Below are 17,487 nucleotides of genomic sequence, written 5' to 3' on the forward strand. Positions count from 1 at the left end.
GATCTCCTCAGGTGTTTGCAGAGCGTACTGCGAGGGGTACAAAGGCTATGGAAAGTGGGGAGGAGGGACGGGAGATCACTGGGCTCCGCTGTGCAAGGCAAGGAGGTATGAGAGTAGCATACACTGATGTGCTTGGTCTCCATACAGATACTATGGGAAGCAGCTTGACATATCTTATTTTTCTAGTTTAATTTTAGTCTTCATCGTCTATCATGTTAACAGAGAATCATTTCTGAATTTACATCGGCGACCAAAACAAACACCATTTCCATGAGTCAGAAAACACACACACACACACACACACACACACACACACACATAGAGACTTGGGAGTCTAAATGTTCCCAAACCTGTCGTCAGATTCCCACATTCGGAGAAAAGTTAAGGAGACCAACTATCTGCTGGCAAATAACAAAAAATTATTTCAAGTTCCTGACGCAACTAAAGAAGCGCAAAGAACTAACAAAGAATGTCCACAGGAAGGTAACAAAGATGGCAGCAGAACTAAGAAAGATTTTCCAAGGATGTAAGGATGGAACAAACAAAACATAAAAGTTAAGGACGAAATCTTTTTATGTGAAGAAGTACTTCTATGTGTACACGAGTGGTGGATGAATGGCATAAACTGAATGATGAAACAGTAAACGTATGCGACTGGCATGAGTTGAAAAAGTTTGATAGTAAAGAAGGTTCAACGGATGTGGCCCTATGAGTATAAAACTCCCTCCCCGTACAGTACAGTACAGTAAAGTACAGTACAGTACAGTAAGCACAGTACAGTACAACTACACCGAGCCTACCCTAGCTTGTACACCCCGGCATAATTTGATTTGCGTCGGTAACCCGGGCGAATTTATCGTGCGTCCCATGCTCATCCTGTGAGCGGTAGCGCAAAAGGATTACAGGAGTCACAGAGGGTCTTAGTCAGACCCCAGTGCATAAGAACAGCCCCATACCAAACACTACGAACATTATCAAGGATAATCTTAATTCTATTTTCAGCCCAAGATGGTCTTTCACTAGGACAGGATTTTCTCCGTGTCATGTCTGTCACTAGACATCATCACTGGACAGTTAACCAGTGTTTGCAGAAAGACTGTCTTCAAGCACATGTTTTTACAACCCTGGTGACTACAGATATACCGTGTGTATTTTCTTTGTGTATTTCCAGCCTCTGACAGCATAAACACAAAAGCTAATTACTTGTTAGTACTGACAGACAAAAATTTGTATAAACTCATGCAAAAACACAAATGAAAGAATGTGTGTGTGTGTGTGTGTGTGTGTGTGTGTGTGTGTGTGTGTGTGCGCGCGCGCGTGTGTGTGTGTGTGAACAAATGCTTGGCAGAAAGCGCACAGGCACAAGACTTTGTAAGAGAGCGAGCAACTAATTAAGAACAAGTTGACAACAGGGTTCTCCGATAAGAGATATGGTCGATATTGATACAATGACGGCCTTTACTCGAGATATTTCGTTATATCAACAAATCAACTTGTGAGGAAACCTTGACTGGACTGCCACAAGTCGCTGGCGGGAGCAACATGGTAGCCCCGAGCAGCAGATGGTGCTGCTGGCATCAGCTATCAACACCTACAGTTGCCTGACAGCTGCAAATGGTTTTTATCATCAAATGTTGTTCACTTTTTCTTGGTGCTTTACAGTTCACTATTTCACTCGTGAATTATTCGTTTAGGGAAGCTGTAGTATTACGTTGTGGTGATGTGGTAGTTATCCTTACGTCTTCACGTGAACCATTCGTTTATACACACTTTATACCAGTTATGATCAACCTACTTCATATCTGAAGGTTATAAACTTGACAAAATTTCTGAAATGCTCAACGTATAAAATCCAAACTAAAACCCAGCATCTAAGACCAAGTTACAGATCTTCGCACAAAGTGTGTCAAGTCTGCATCCTTGCGTGGTGCTCGTCAACGTGCCGGCCACAGTCCAGCGGTACGAAACATGTTCATTGTTCTCGCAACAACAGCCTGTCTGAACACATCATCAGTTCCGGTCTCCTGGCTGTACAAGTAACAAAACACATGTTCCATATACAGGAACATGAGCCCTGTATGGCAGTGAGTAACAAGATAAGACGACGGTGAGGGCAGCAGCACTTGACATAACTATATGACCACACAATGGGCAGGTCTTGATGGAAGTTGTCATACACCAACGGCAGAAGGCAGACACACCCACTGGTCACTATCCTGAATTTTTCTTAAATGTCAGGTCGCTGGCATGTATGTACGAGTACATCTGACAACGAGTATCTGTGAACGAGTCCAGTTGATTTGATGATACTTTCGGTATATCCAAACTGCTTAATTCCCTCACAACGATGTAAATATGTGCATTAAATTGATATATCGATTCATGGACAAACCCCAAATGATGACCTGGTATCCCCGGCCCTACTTTCCTAAGAGAAAATACAGTGTAACTAACTAGAGGTATATGTATAACTAGTGGTATATGTATAAGTTATAACTAGTGGTACATGTATAAGCTATCACCTGCAGATGGTCAGAGAGCCAGGTAGACGGCGTCAGTGACGTAAGCACTACGTAGACCCGGCTCAAGCAAGTCCAACTGCAGTAAGTGGAGTAGGGCAAGGCTGTGGTAACAGCGTGGCAGGGAGTAAGGCAGGGCCAGATTGTGGTGGTGGTCACTTGTGGCTTACCCTACCCACCAGCACGGTGAGGACGTGCCCAAGTACCGCACCTCCCCTCACCACGGTCCTCCCTAGCTGAACCGCCTCCCTTAGTAGTACACCAACCCAACACCTGCCTCCAACCCTTGCAGTACAATCCAGTATGTCTACGCAGTTTTCAAGATGTGGTTGAGAGCGGTGGGCGGCGTAAGGGTAGTTTTTACGTAAGGTGGAGAGGTGGAGCACTCACGCAACGGCACAGATACTGGATGACTGCGGAGAGTGGCTGTGTCTTGGTTATGTGAAGACCTCCCGCCCCCCCAGCACCCACTGGCGCCTCCCACCACATCCCAACACATGGTATCCACATTCCAAGCTGCTTTAGTGTGGATATTCTAATACAGGCAAGGCGAAGACACGAGGGAGGGTAATGAAGGGGAGAGATGATGGAAGAGAGATTTGTGGGTTTGAGGCTGGTGGGTACATGACATCTCCAGCCCCACCTGGAGGAGGGGAAGACGCTGGGCAGGATAGTGTGAAGGCCAGGCTAGTCGTGCGTCAGGCAGCCACACCAACCTAACACACAGCCACCCCACACCGCTTAACCACACTCCCGGGATCTGACAGTCTTGTGCAGCCGCATCCCTTAGATCAACATGACACTGCCGGCCTTCGATGTGTGGACACGCCCCATTGTCTCCACCACAACCGATGAATTCAGAGGTATTTGAATTACATTCAAGTTTCCCCCGACTCACAATGGTAATGCCGTGCCAATCACCAGCTTCCAGAAACTTTAGGAGGCATGAGGACGACTACCATGGTGGCAACATATTCCTGGTCCTCTTGCTGGGTTCTGACTTCATCGTCCTGCATTATACACGTTAATTTGGTAATGCCCAACAAGAGACTAGTAGATGTGGTGAGCAAGAAATGTGGAAACAGAAGGAATCTCCTACTGATCCGTGACAGGAAAACCTTCCTCAACTGTCTCACATTGTAAACCAGAAATACTCGGTCGATGTCTTTAATGTCACCAGTAATGCTCCGCTCAGACAAAGACGCAAAACAGGAGCATTCTTCAGCAGACGGAGAACTACTTCACGGGTCAATACAGTGTTTCAGTATAGTGCAAGTCGTCAACACTATCAGCAGACAAACCAATATGTCAGCGCGGGAAACTTTGTCTTACATTAAAAAAAAGTAAATCATTATTATGGCGGAGGGTGTGTGTGTGGGGGGGGGGGGGGTGGCGATGATGGTGACCCACGGGTACTGCCCAGGTGTGAGACGGGCGAGAGGTGGCAACAAGGTGTACAGCATACCAGACGGGTACACGAGGTCGACCAGGAGACAGTAAGAGAGCCTCAGGTATGGGCCCAGTAAACTGTAGTGATCAGGCAGGGTTGGCGAGGGTCAGGTGAGTCCAAGTGGTCAGCATCCAGCCGTGTCCTCATGATGCTTTCCAGCTTGACGTGTGAAGTAAACTATAATTCTGAATACAAGGAGACACTGTGCATCTGCGTCCCCCTTCGCTGGCAACAGTAAACAAGGCGCGTCCATGATTGAGTTGAGGCTTTCCTAACGGATGGGCGGAGCCAGTATGTACCAGGTGTTGTATGGCCAGGCCATCCCTGACCAGATGATCCAACCTGGAAATAACAAACACCGTCCCCTGGGCATAAACACGACCCAGAGACAACACTGCATGTGTGGAGCAGAGCAAACAGCCACATGTGCAGCAGGCCAGAAACCCAGGTTTGGGACAACCTAACGAGCACAAAAGGTCAGCCAGTTGTGAGTATCATTATCTTCCCTCCCTCAACAAGTCAGGAAGTACACAGTTCAGCCCGAGTCCGAGTTATGAATATATAGGTCATCTAAAAATATAATGACCATGAATATGCAAACATTTTTGATCCATACGTGTCTTTGCTTACTAATAAACACACGTTATAAATCCAAACTTTCCATCACTAGGCAATCCTGAGTTACAACACTTGCAAAAAAAGTATTTTCCTAATTAATATGCAAATCTATGCAACTACGTGCCTCGAAACCTAATCAATGCGTCAGCATCACAGGGGACACCTGTGGTGTAAGTTTGGTCTCAATCGTACATGGTTTCAGTCATGCACTGGTGGTTATCGTGCAAACATGATGAACTTACACACATGGGAAGGGGTCATGACAATGTCTTGGCCTCATTATGGACTGAGTGGGAATGAACAAAAAAAATTGAAAACGGTTGTAACATGACTATTAATGGCCGCTCACACAAACACGTAAATAAATGACATTCACTGGAGTCCGAGATACCTCGAAGTGCAGGGAGCTGAAGTACCAAACGGCAACATATACAATTATTCAGTTATCATATTAACACTAATAATACGTTTAAGGTCACGTTCAACCCTAACTTGATAAAAAAAGAATGAAATGGTGTAGTAGTTAGCGTTGCTGACTATGCATCACGTAGGGGCCTACCCGGGTTCGAATCCTGAGTTACAACGTCTGAACACTGGCATCACACAGATGGCATTACAACCTGTGTCACTGGGAGTCTGCGCCAGAGGAACTCTATTCTGTAGGTGCCATCCATCACCCTGATACAAGACTGACCAAAAATGAAACTATGATACAAACCACAACCCAAGATATTCTGCCCAGGAGACAGCCCGGCCACATACCTGACTCTAACGGTGAACCTGGCGAGCAGTGAGTATTGGCTTCTCATCCTAATGCTCAATATTACCCTTCACCTCCTGACCCGTCGTGGATCAGCAGGAAGCCACTGCCCACCTGAATCACCGTGTCACCCACACATCACAGCCGCACACATCAAGCATCATGACTACCGTGTTGAGTAGGTGGCGGGGTGGAGGTCAAAAACTGTGCCAGACAATGGCAACTACAAGAAACAGACCCCCCTTCTTCACTCCAAACTTTCTTAATACATTTTTTTTTTTTGTGAATTTCATAAACAACAAAGAACCTTGGCTACTGGCCTCACTTAAAAGAATTTTGAAACTATTATGATCATCAAAGCCAGGTTCAAACGCCCTGGACACTATGATTGAGAACGTAATAGTAGTAGTAGTAGAAATAGTAGTAGTAGTAGTAGTGTAAGAAGTAGAAGTAGTAGGTAGTAGTAGCATGTAGCCTTTTATAAAATGAGGTGAGTATAGACGACAAATTCCATACAAGGTCAACTGGTCGAATGTTCAAAGATCATTTACAATGCATCGTGAACTGTCATCCAAGAGAATGGCTATGGTACTGATCTTTTTAATGCAGGATATGCACCATAGGCAGGGGTTATGATACAGCTTATCGTCCATCAAGATAGAACTTTCCAAACATTTACTGTGGAATATACTGGCTATCTTGTGTGAGTCTGGGGTGGGGCAGCTCATAGTGAGAGGGTAAGATGTACGGTTCCCAAGGTCCTGCTGGAAGCCGTGCGAGAACTGGTACTGCATACACCCTTACCAGCAGCTCCACCCACTCCCCCTCCCGCATACAAACACTTGTCAGAAACTACCTGGTTGCTACGTAACTACTCTGATTATATGGAGTTCCTTGCACTTTACCCTCACCATACCAAGACACTTGGTACTGTCTTATACCTACCCTAAATGTCTTATGCACCCGCACACCATGAGGGAGTCATAGACAGAGTGTTGGTCGTTCATTTTTAGAAGACAACGGCTGAGAGGTTCTTCTCAAACAGCAATTGTGCAGTAGGACAACCCATGCAGAGGTGAATTCATATCATCACTGTTGTATAGTCTGCAAGATACATTCTAATAACTCTCAGTATCAACCTATGTAATTCGCATCAAACAATTTTATCAAACTGCAACAACAATATATGCTCTTGATAAATGAGCATTTCCCATATTTTCTAAACATTACCATGCTAATTCAATCATAACGGCATTTGTGAAGTGAGCAATATTACAAAACTCTGGCAAATGTTTTTCAGGGATCACTTAGTTGTTACATACACACACACACACACACACACACAGTATTCGCAAAAAACACTGTCTGCCCCTATATTTTTCCACAGGCGATATAAGACGAAGGTTTATAAAAGACACAAGCATATGACGTTTTTAGGGTAAAATCATCATAAATCTGGTCATGAGACGAGTTTCTAATTGTGTGAGCACCAGTTACCCGCCTCAATGTGCCTCAGGCTATCTAGAAGGAACTTTTTTTTTTTTTTTTTTCCCGAATGCCACTTCATTTTGGGAATTTTGCTGTTGTGCACTGTATTTCTTCCACCTGTGTGTGCTTCAAAATGGTTGGCTCTTAAATTTCTAAAGAGGAGAAAGCTCGAATCATCGCCTAAAAGCAAGAAAATCTGGGTGCACGTGAGATTTCCAGGCGAACTGGGAGCTCAGAACGCACGATCAGGCAGCTGCTTCCTGCAACACCTCATTAGTGCCTCGCTTCATTCAGCAGACAGATACATAAAATGGACGCAGAATACTTCTGGAACCTTGCATATTTCATACCAGGCATCTGCAGATGGTAATCAAAGCCAAAAGAGAGACGACAAATTAATAAAATGTAAGTGTGACATAGCGTTTGAAACTGTATGGGGTGAATAAGGTTTCCTTGTGGACACTGTATATATATATATATATATATATATATATATATATATATATATATATATATATATAATCAGATCTAAACCAACATTCTAAACAAATGAACCAACATTCACCTTTTTCATACAACAACGTGAATCCAAAGTGCCTATGTAAAGGTCTGTCCTAACGGAAACAATATACAAGTATACGTACATCTTAAAATCTACTGAGTTACGAAGACACAAGGAGGAGGAGGAGGAGGAGGAGGAGGAGGAGGAGGAGGAGGAGGAGGAGGGGAACGGTTGCACGAACCTGATGCGGAAAAAGTAAACATCGAATCAACCAACTCTCAAATTGCCAAAGCTCACACTGGGGGACGTGATGGCCCCTCGGGTGACCAGCTGGGGCGAGCAAGTAAACAATAAACTTTTGAGAACAGATGAGAGAGAGAGAGAGAGAGAGAGAGAGAGAGAGAGAGAGAGAGAGAGAGAGAGAGAGAGAGAGAGAGAGAGAGAACTTTTCACCGAACATCGAGGTATAAAAAGAAAAAAACTCTTCCCTCGGAACAGCTCAGTTTCTATGAAGAGAAAGACTTTCCAGACCTTAACAGCCTTCATCAAGGTTTACAACTTTAATGGTATGTCAGTGATGGTACTCAAATGGGACTTTGTGAGTCAAGTTGACATTTTCTGGAATAACACTAGTGTCCAGGCTCTCTACCCAGACGTTAGGCTCCCTTGCTGGTGGAGTTCTGCCTTCCTGATATGAACACAGAGGTGTCTGATGCAAAGATGGATCGCATAACCAGTGTATCCATCTTCACGGTACCTGAGCGTTAGCAATGTATTCCAGGCACTAACGCTGATGTGGGTGTCGTCGACCAAAGAATCAAACCCTCGAACTCCAGATAATTAAATACGATGTTTCTTTCCACATTTAGTGCGGCAAGAACACGTTATATTTGCCAATCATAATTTCCCCTCCCTTGCAGCCATCAGTGTTTGGTGAGGAGGACCAATCAGCAGTGAGCGTGAGGCACGAGATACCAGTGTTGTTATCTGGTCAACATCGGCCACCAGTCACCTTCACCATCTGTTCGGTTCCTCACTTCATACTCTTACTGCAGACTCATCCTTCAGCTGTGTGTCTATCATGTTAAAGTTATTTTTATTTACTATATTCACACAAGAAAACAGAAGTTTCTCATAACAACAAGTTCTGATCACAGCCCCTCTGCAACGCAGTTAATATAAATACATTTCTTTTATCTAAAGCTATGCGAGGACTCGGCATTAATGCCATTTGTATAATACTGTCAAAATCCCCAGTTACTTGTATACAAATTATGCGCAGAATAATGCCATAAATCATCCATTAACTTCAAGAATTTCCTGTTAGAATGAATGCGACTTTCGGGCCCGTCAAATCAAGCATTTACTGTCGTGCTCTCACAAACTACAGTTAAAAATATAACCAGTTAAATCATACTTCATCATGTTATACTATACATCATATTTCATTATGCTATACCATACATTATAATTATAAGGTTATGTGAAATTATGAAACTGTGCGTGTGTGTGTGTGTGTGTGTGTGTGTGTGTGTGCGTTCACGTGACCCACTAAAGTATCAAGCCACAACAGACTCGGGTATGCTACAGGCCATTGATATTAATGTATGTTAATCACTAGTCGTTACAATGTTACCAGCATTATTCCACAATAAGCCCTACCATTAATTACGCTATTACTTTTCTATTACCTAAACATAAACTATTTCGTGGAATTTTTCATCAAACTCATTCCTGCTGCAGAAACATATCATCATTTACATCTTCACAAATGTACGTAGATCGTTGATTGCCTGCCTCTTTGTTCTAACCTACCACGAACCTGGTACAAACCCTGCGTAGTTAAGCGTTCCACAGCCTGCTCATCAAACACATCTGAACCATAACCAACAGCATATATATATATATATATATATATATATATATATATATATATATATATATATATATATATATATATATGAAATTTGTTACAAATTCTTTCTGGCTATTTAGGTTAGGTTAGGTTAGGTTAGGTTAGGTTAGGTTAGGTTAGGTTAGGTTAGGTTAGGTTAGGTTAGGTTAGGTTAAGTTTGTGTGATAATGAGACATACATAAGGGCAGGTGATCACGAGGTTTATACATCTACCACTTCCCTGACCTGTGATGCGCCTCACAGATGTCACGTCCAGTTCAAGACAGGTGTAAATCTCCGACAGACATATCTTTTGTCAAGCCACAGCTGGTGTTTACACTCAGGTGGAGGCTCAAAATTAAAGAAAATATGTACAACAAAGATGCACAACGGCTGTAGAAATACCATCTAAAGAACCATACAAGACCAATGCCCATAGCGGTATGGTGCAGTCCTTGCCATACAACACCACCTTCCATGAGGGGAAAGTGCGACTGTAACTCCTACACTCCCAACACTGAGGTGTGAGAGACTTTCGACCCTCTGCTCCCCAACTTTTGTCCCCAGACCACGTGAAGGATGCTTGAGGTTTGCCTGAGAGGATTTCACGAGTTGTGACCTTTAACATGTGGTGGTGCATTGTGCGGCGGGCTGGCACCTTCCTACAACTGTGATATACCATCTTCCGGGTACAGCTTAAACCACAACTACGCACACCAACAACACCTGTAGTAAGTTCATACGTACTCCAACTCTGCACACCAGAAACAACTGTAGTTACTATACATGTTCTCCAACACTCCTACACAAAAAGTCCAGTCAGCTGTAGATATAATTGTATGGATGACAGGCATGTGACGTAACAAAAGAAACATCATATGAGAGACGATGGTAAACCAGATAACTTCTTCATTCACCCCATACTCTTACACTACATATCATACTCTTACACTACATATCATACTCTTACACTACATATCATACTCTTACACTACATATCATACTCACACTATATATCATATATATCTATATCGATTTCTTTCATACTTAATCGCCGTTTCCTCTGTTAGCGCTGTAGTGCTACGGACAGACGAAGAAAGGCCACATCCGCTCACATTCTCCAAGCGTTAAGTGTAATACACCGAAACCATAGCTTTCTGTCCACAACCAGGCCCCACAGACCTTTCCATGGTATACCCCGGACGCTTCACATGCCCTGGTGCAGGGCACACTCACTCCACTCATTTATCATAATTCTATCCAAGGTGGCAATAACAGCACAGCAAACATAACAATGTCACATGCATTACCGGAAATCACGACAGTGATACAACCATAGCAACAACACCAGCAGTAACGGTGTTCATGACGTCATACGAAACAACACCAGCAATATGTGGAGCACATCAGCAGGGACCAGGCAAGGCAAGACACACCCTCCACTCAGGAGTTGGCAATCATGTTCAAAGACACTTCGGGATATCATAATAAATTCCTGCCATTTCGACTATATAATGAATCACGTATAAGCACCACATAACATCTGCTCAGACAACATTCACTGCTTTACTGAAAAATTCTCGTGACATTAAGTAAGAAATTTAATGTTACATTCGTTCAGCTGACAACCTTCATGGCCACACACTTCCACCTTCTCTTGTATTCTTTCGTTTACTTTCACAATTATTTTCTTGCTTTACTGTTCAGCCAATGATAATGTTTTCACTGGCGCAAAAGGACTATTAGCCGATGCAGGTTTCATTTGTCTAACATAAGCACTAAACCTAGATGTGGCTCGCTCTAAAGCAACTGTTTTTTTATTTGTTTTTATCTTTAAACGTCCGAAAACGTCACTACGATGTTTCCAATATTTGCTTTACACATATCAAAGAGACGTGAGCCTTGGATAGTCATGTGTATTTCCTTCCCCCAGTAATTCCTATAGGAAGTCAACAACGTTAATCACTCGGGAAATATATTAATCAGGAAGCGTCGTCTGCCGTGAAGTGCAGGTTCTACTTCACGTGAGTTAAGCGGCAAAGCTAAATGGCCGATCCAGGTGGAATATTGCGCAGCTTACGATGAAATCGATGGTTGTTGCGGGTGGAATGTGGCTTAAATAACAGATAAAATCCCCATGGATGAAATATAGATAGGAGGATTCAGGACCCTAGCAAAGAGGAAGGGGATGCACCCCCCACCCCCCCGAAAATCTTTTTGCCATCAACGTCACTGGAACAATAAACTCAAAATACATTACCCCCCCCCCACCCCATCCCACCCCCCACCCCCCCTCGCTCTAAGAGTGGCTTGAGCGTCTCTGGGAAATCTCATGTCTTTAGTGTGGGCGAGATGTGGCTGTGGGCTTGACAGAATCCCTCCAGAAGAAATAGATGAAATGGTTGATCGGAAAAATAATATCATAAAATCCAGGCTATACAATATTTCACTCCACATGTAGAGGCAGGATTATTCCCAGTGTTTCTATGTAATAAATTTCAACAGAATTCACAGTAAAATTTTACAAACGTATTTTTGTGTTGTTTAGTGTGTGACACTAGTGAACAACGTGGCTGACCTTTCCCCATAATTACTTTCACGACCTCCCATCCTGGCCTTCCAACCAGGTCTTTCACGCCAACACTACCCCTTCTGCCCCGCTGAAGGTATCAAGAAGAATAAAAAGCATGGTTACCTTTACGTCAACACGAGGTGAACTGTCTTACCATAAATACCAGGGATAATCCACAACACAAACACGACTTCAGCATTTGTAACGTTGCCGTAGATCCTGGCACAACCTTGACCCGCGGGGCTGTCTATGGATCCAGGTCATCCTTCCTAACACTGACGATCCATCTTCTACATCTACAAAAATAGAGTAACGTCCGCAATCTGTGCATGATGAATATAGACGAAGAACGAACAAAACAAAACGATATTTCATCACAAATCTGGTCAGCCAGTGGAAAACCCTCAACTCGTTTTCCTCTCATATTTCAATCAAATTTTCCAGTTTGTGCAACCAAACTATCGACAACCATAAACATTCTATCTCGTCTGTCTTCTTCCTGGATCGTGAATACAAAGAAAGACAATTCTGCATTTGGTTCGCGCTTATGCTTAGACTCAGGCCGCCATGTCTGGTAGTGCCCACCTCTGTCGTTAACTGCAGCACTGGACAAGCGTTTGAAAGATATCCGGCGGGAAAATGGCTCAGGTTCATTTATGGTCGTCTCTGTTTTGACTAGTTCACCTCAGCGTGAGTCGAGTCTGGAGGATCGTCTCCACACATTAGATCAAGACGTTGCATCTGTGTGAGGCGGCGGGCAGCAGGACTAAGAGCTGGTCAAGTAGAGGTCGTAGCAATTTACCGGTAATGGTCAGTTATTGATCACTGCCGATGGTTGTAACATAACTTTCAAAATATTCAATCAACACTTTCGGGTTCTGGGTGTTTACAACAATTTCTCGTATTGTGTTTACCATTTACATGCGTTAGAACTGTTTTTTTACAAGGTCTTCCGTAACTTATACCCGGCAAATTTACATTTCTCATTTACATCCTCGCACCAGTGTTAACGCTGGACGGAATATCTGTGATTTTCCATTCAACATAAACAATATGAGCGGACTGTTAAACCTGAGGAAAAAAGAATTGATATAACAACTGAAATAAAGACCAGATGGCAGATTTCAGAATACCCTCGTATGAATTTCAGACATAAATATGTATTTCAAAACCAGGAAACACTCGTTTTTTGCCGCCTGTTCTTACTACAGCGCACAGTATACTCAGCCAAGCGTCAGGGGTCCACAAGGGTTATACGTCTGGCTTCAGGTTGGTGTATCTTCGGCCAGCTCACCCGAGGGACCATATCAGAGTAAACTGTGGCACAGTTACTGGCACTGTGACCATAATGTCGTACGCCACGTAAGTGTACACCAGGCACCTTCATGTACTTGTACACGACAGCCAAGTACACCTGCCACTGTACATAGTGGTTAAGTACATCAGGCAGCCACACTGTACATAACAGACATGTACACCTGCCAGCCATATTGTACACGATAGTAATGTACACCTGGCAGTATACTGTATATAATGATCACGTACACCTGGCAGCCACACTGTGCATGTTAGCCACGTACACCTGAAAACCACACTGTACGTGACAGCCACGTACACCTAACAGCCTAAAGTACATGATGGTTACGTACGCCTGCAAGCCATACTGTACACGATGGTTATGTACACATAAAATACTGTACATAATGGTTACGTACATCTGGCAGCCACACTGTACATGATGGACACGTACACCAGGGAGCGAGAGGCTCCAGCTCAGGTCTGTGCTAAGATGTGAAGTTCAGCTTTAACCACAATAAAGCAAGCAGAGCACAGAGCCAATACAGCGGCTACTGGTCTCCACAATATTGTGCAAGTTTAATGGCAGCAGAAGTGTACCATGGCCCCGCTCGGTCACCCATCCACTAATACCATTAACTATGCCGGAAACCTCACCGTTACCATGCTCTCCTGATGAGAGAGAGAGAGAGAGAGAGAGAGAGAGAGAGAGAGAGAGAGAGAGAGAGAGAGAGAGAGAGAGAGAGAGAGAGAGAGATTCTTGGGATGAGACAGTAAAGCAGGAAAACGCAGGCACTCCAAGACTTGGTGATGATCTCGACAATATCAATAAAAAAAAAAAAATTGTCAAACCTGTGGAATGAGTGGTGAGCACTACGCGTGGTGACGGTGAAGGTTCCCACAACGAAACGGGAAATATTTTCGCAAGAAAATGGTTGACTCTCACCTGAAAGCTTGGCCAAATCCTCCACTAGTCCTGTCCCAAGTGTCAGCTGGGTAGCTGGCCGCAAAGCTGGGTGCAGCAGTAGCCTAGTACGTCCTTCATACCTCCTCTCTCTCCCAGTATGTACATAAAACTCAGCTCAGTCTTTATAAAAGTCTATCTGGCGGCAGTTTATTCCGAAGAGATGACTAAAGCTGTGTAATGTCCCAGGTTGAATCAAAGTGAGGCTTCATGCATTATTTTCATTTCTTTAATTACTTACTTTTTTTTTAATCCACAAGTTCACTTTACAACAAGACCATATGAATACGATCTTGCTTATGAATTTCCTTCGTTGCAACAGAGATTTTGTCATGTGGGCCGTAATCCAATGTTAAGCAAGAAAGGCATATAATTCGCTAAATACATGGATAGTAAATCATTATATGTTCTACATGAAAGGTATGATATTAAATCTATGTAGGCTAGCTCTCACGCTCGCTCCACTTCTGGGAAACAGGAATTTCCAAATGAATTTGAAATATTTCCTTCCAAACTCAGAGAGACGATCGGGCTTGCCTACACACACACACGGATTGTTTATACAATCGTCACAAGCTTCGTAGATGCTGCTGGATTTTCCATTATTTTCAAAAATAAAATATTCAGAAATCAAAATAAATCTGGCTCCATATAAAAGTCAGGATTTTCCAATTAAAATTTTACATTTTCTAATTAGTAATAGGATTTCCCCACACAATCTAAAATGTGCTGATGAGAAATGCAACCTTGACGACAAAAATCAAAATTCAGCACACAGGATTTAACATCTGCTCGAGAAAATGCAGTCTTTTCACAGCAAGGTGAGAGTTTCCACACTAACGAAGTATATGGCTATTGTGATCCCGGGAAAGGGCCCTCTCTCTCTCTCTCTCTCTCTCTCTCTCTCTCTCTCTCTCTCTCTCTCTCTCTCTCTAAGATGTTCTTTTCGCGTTGTGTTTCACTGACGAACACAAATAACCCGGCCGTAATTTCTATTTTGGATGCTAATGATTCCTTAAGTTCCATTCTCTACAACAGTGATAATGAGATTCAAATTGCTGAATATTAAATAAGTTGTTGCATCAGCATCAGATCTGCCACCAGGGAAAAGCTGCCAATCTCCTGGGTGGCTTCCCACAATGGACTCTCACCCCTACAGGGAAGTTATACCTTGATCCACACGGCAAGGCATCACAGAGAGGACACACACGAATTGATCTCTCAACTGGAAGGCGTCCTCGTTGCCTTCCCTCACCCGGTGTACAGCCACGCGAGGCGGTGGTTAGGGCGACTGGTGGTGGCGTGTCCTGACGTCATTTCGTGTATCCGTCCGTGCAAACCGTAACTAAATAAAGAATCGTCTAAGATTGTTCAAAGTTGTTACGGAGATAAAATCAACATAAATTATCCATGTGGAGGTGTTTTGGACGGCCGAAGGTGAGGGGGTCAAGGCTATGGAGGTGTGTTAGTTACAAAAGTAAGTGAGGACAGAGCTGCTGAAATGTGTTTTGATTTTCCAGCATTGTTCTGTAACATGTATCACTGGCACGCCGTGCTAGCCTTTCCTGTTCCAAAGGTCAAACGTCAGCTCCACGTGCTGCAACTAAGGCAGAACTCACACTTCTCTCCCGAGTTACAGTCTAATGTAACGTTCATCTCATGTCTGTCCTGAGTAACACTTCAGTGTAACGCTCATCTTCCACATTCATCTTATTTTACAGTCTAATGTAACACTAATTTAGCACTTTCGTTTGTATTGCAGTCTAATGTCACGTTGTTCTAATACTTATATTAACTGTAACACCAATTCAAGGGTGTCCTCCAGTCTTACAGTCTAATATAAGGAAGGTCTCCAGTGTTCCAGTCTAATAAGAGGGTGATCTCCAAAGAGAATATCTTGGGTACACTCGCATAAATCACATAATGTTTGCACACGAGGAACAAGACTTCGAAAGTGTGAGATGTGATAAATGAATACACACGTTAATTGAAAGAAAACATATAAGATTAAAAGATGAAAAATAAAAACCTGGAGCCCCTCTCCTCGAGCTGAACGGGTAAAGAAAAAGATTCACTTCAGTAAAACAGTCTCTCCCTGGGGCCAAGTGGCCACATATAGTTTTAAAGCTTAAAAAATCCTGAGCTGAATAGAAAACTTATCCCGCCTGAGCAATGTTTCCTCGGGCCCCTCCGGCTGGTCGGTCGAGACGGTCCAGCTGGCCTGCCTGCCTGCCTGGCTGCCTGCCTGCCTTCCTGCCTGGCTAGCTAGCTGGCTGGCTGGCTGGCTGGCTGCCTGCCTTCCTGCCTGGCTGGCTGCCGTCTCGGTAGTGGTGCACTTTTATTCCACACAGGATACAAGATGGCAGTGTGGGCATCATCTATAATACAATCCTACAGTGCCTGTTTGCTCCATCACCTTACACTGTATGTTCACCACACAACCGTCCTACACTGTATCTTCACCACACAACCTTCCTGCACTGTGTATTCCCCAGACAATCACTTCAATACTGTATGTTTCCACTATAAACGCCATAAGCCTAAACAGAAATGACAGCCACACCGTCGATCTCCCAGGTCTTAACGACCCGCCTTCAGTGAATACATAGAAGATAAAGCGCGGAAGACACGTGGGTAGACTTTACTTGCTTAATAAAGAAACTAATCAACGCATATGAAAATTCAGCTCCAACACAGCGTAAAGATGTAGACAGGTTTGAGATGGAACACCATAGAGCACTAATACGTAAGTGTTATTCCAATGAAATAGTTTCACAGACAGAGAAATACAAGAGGATGAATCACCAAGTATGGCACAGGAGAGGAGGTGTGACGGTCTGAGAACCCACCAGCTACCACTCTCCCACCCCACCTAACTAAGGAAGCATCATCTTCATGGAAACTCTAATAAACCACTGCAGGAAGTCTGTCAAACAACTTTCAAGAAAAATTACTATAAAGTCGTGAACATCATCATCATGATGATGACAGCAGCTTAATACCCCGTCATCACAAACTCTGGCGTCGTGGTTGAGTGCCATCCTCACCATAACCGTACCACACAGTCATCACAAATAAAACACATCGAACCCAAGCTTCCTAAGAGCAGGAGGCGCTCCCAGCTCCTACCACAGAGCCGTGGTAGCAAGATTGACACTAGTGGCCGGCCGCCAAGAGCAGTGATTTGCTGAGACTTGAGGTTGTGGTATACGCCAGTAAGGGTCAAGGCTCAGTGGCCTGCCTCCGTCATTAATGGATCCCTGCGGTACCAGTTTAATGTGCCACTTTCTATTACTGCTGAGGTTAAAACACCACCTCACTTTATATCAGTGTGTGAGCTCCCTCCCGCACGATACCTCGATTTTCACCATGTTCTCGGCCTCACTCCTCCCTCCCTCCCTCCCAGCTCTGTCTTCAGTCCACC

The 17,487-nt window shown here is 43.8% G+C and overlaps 2 protein-coding genes across 14 annotated transcripts in view; both read right to left on the minus strand.

Annotated features, from left to right (window-relative positions):
- Nucleotides 1-17,487, minus strand: part of Nca (neurocalcin homolog) — a 716,194-nt gene that overhangs the window by 394,386 nt on the left and 304,321 nt on the right. The gene's annotated exons all lie outside the window — the stretch shown is intronic.
- The window catches only part of LOC139756261 (neuronal calcium sensor 2), a 409,472-nt gene that overhangs the window by 320,624 nt on the left and 71,361 nt on the right, over nucleotides 1-17,487 (minus strand). For 2 of the 3 annotated variants that reach the window (XM_071675467.1, XM_071675466.1), the window contains exon 1: nucleotides 2,523-2,930. The exons of the other annotated variant lie outside the window; for it this stretch is intronic. The gene's annotated coding sequence lies outside the window, so the exon portion shown is untranslated. Of the gene's footprint in view, nucleotides 1-2,522; nucleotides 2,931-17,487 lie in introns of those variants that run through there. 3 annotated transcript variants of the gene reach the window in all.

The sequence above is a fragment of the Panulirus ornatus genome, chromosome 21 (assembly GCF_036320965.1).
Source record: "Panulirus ornatus isolate Po-2019 chromosome 21, ASM3632096v1, whole genome shotgun sequence".
Taxonomy (NCBI): Eukaryota; Metazoa; Arthropoda; class Malacostraca; order Decapoda; family Palinuridae; genus Panulirus; species Panulirus ornatus.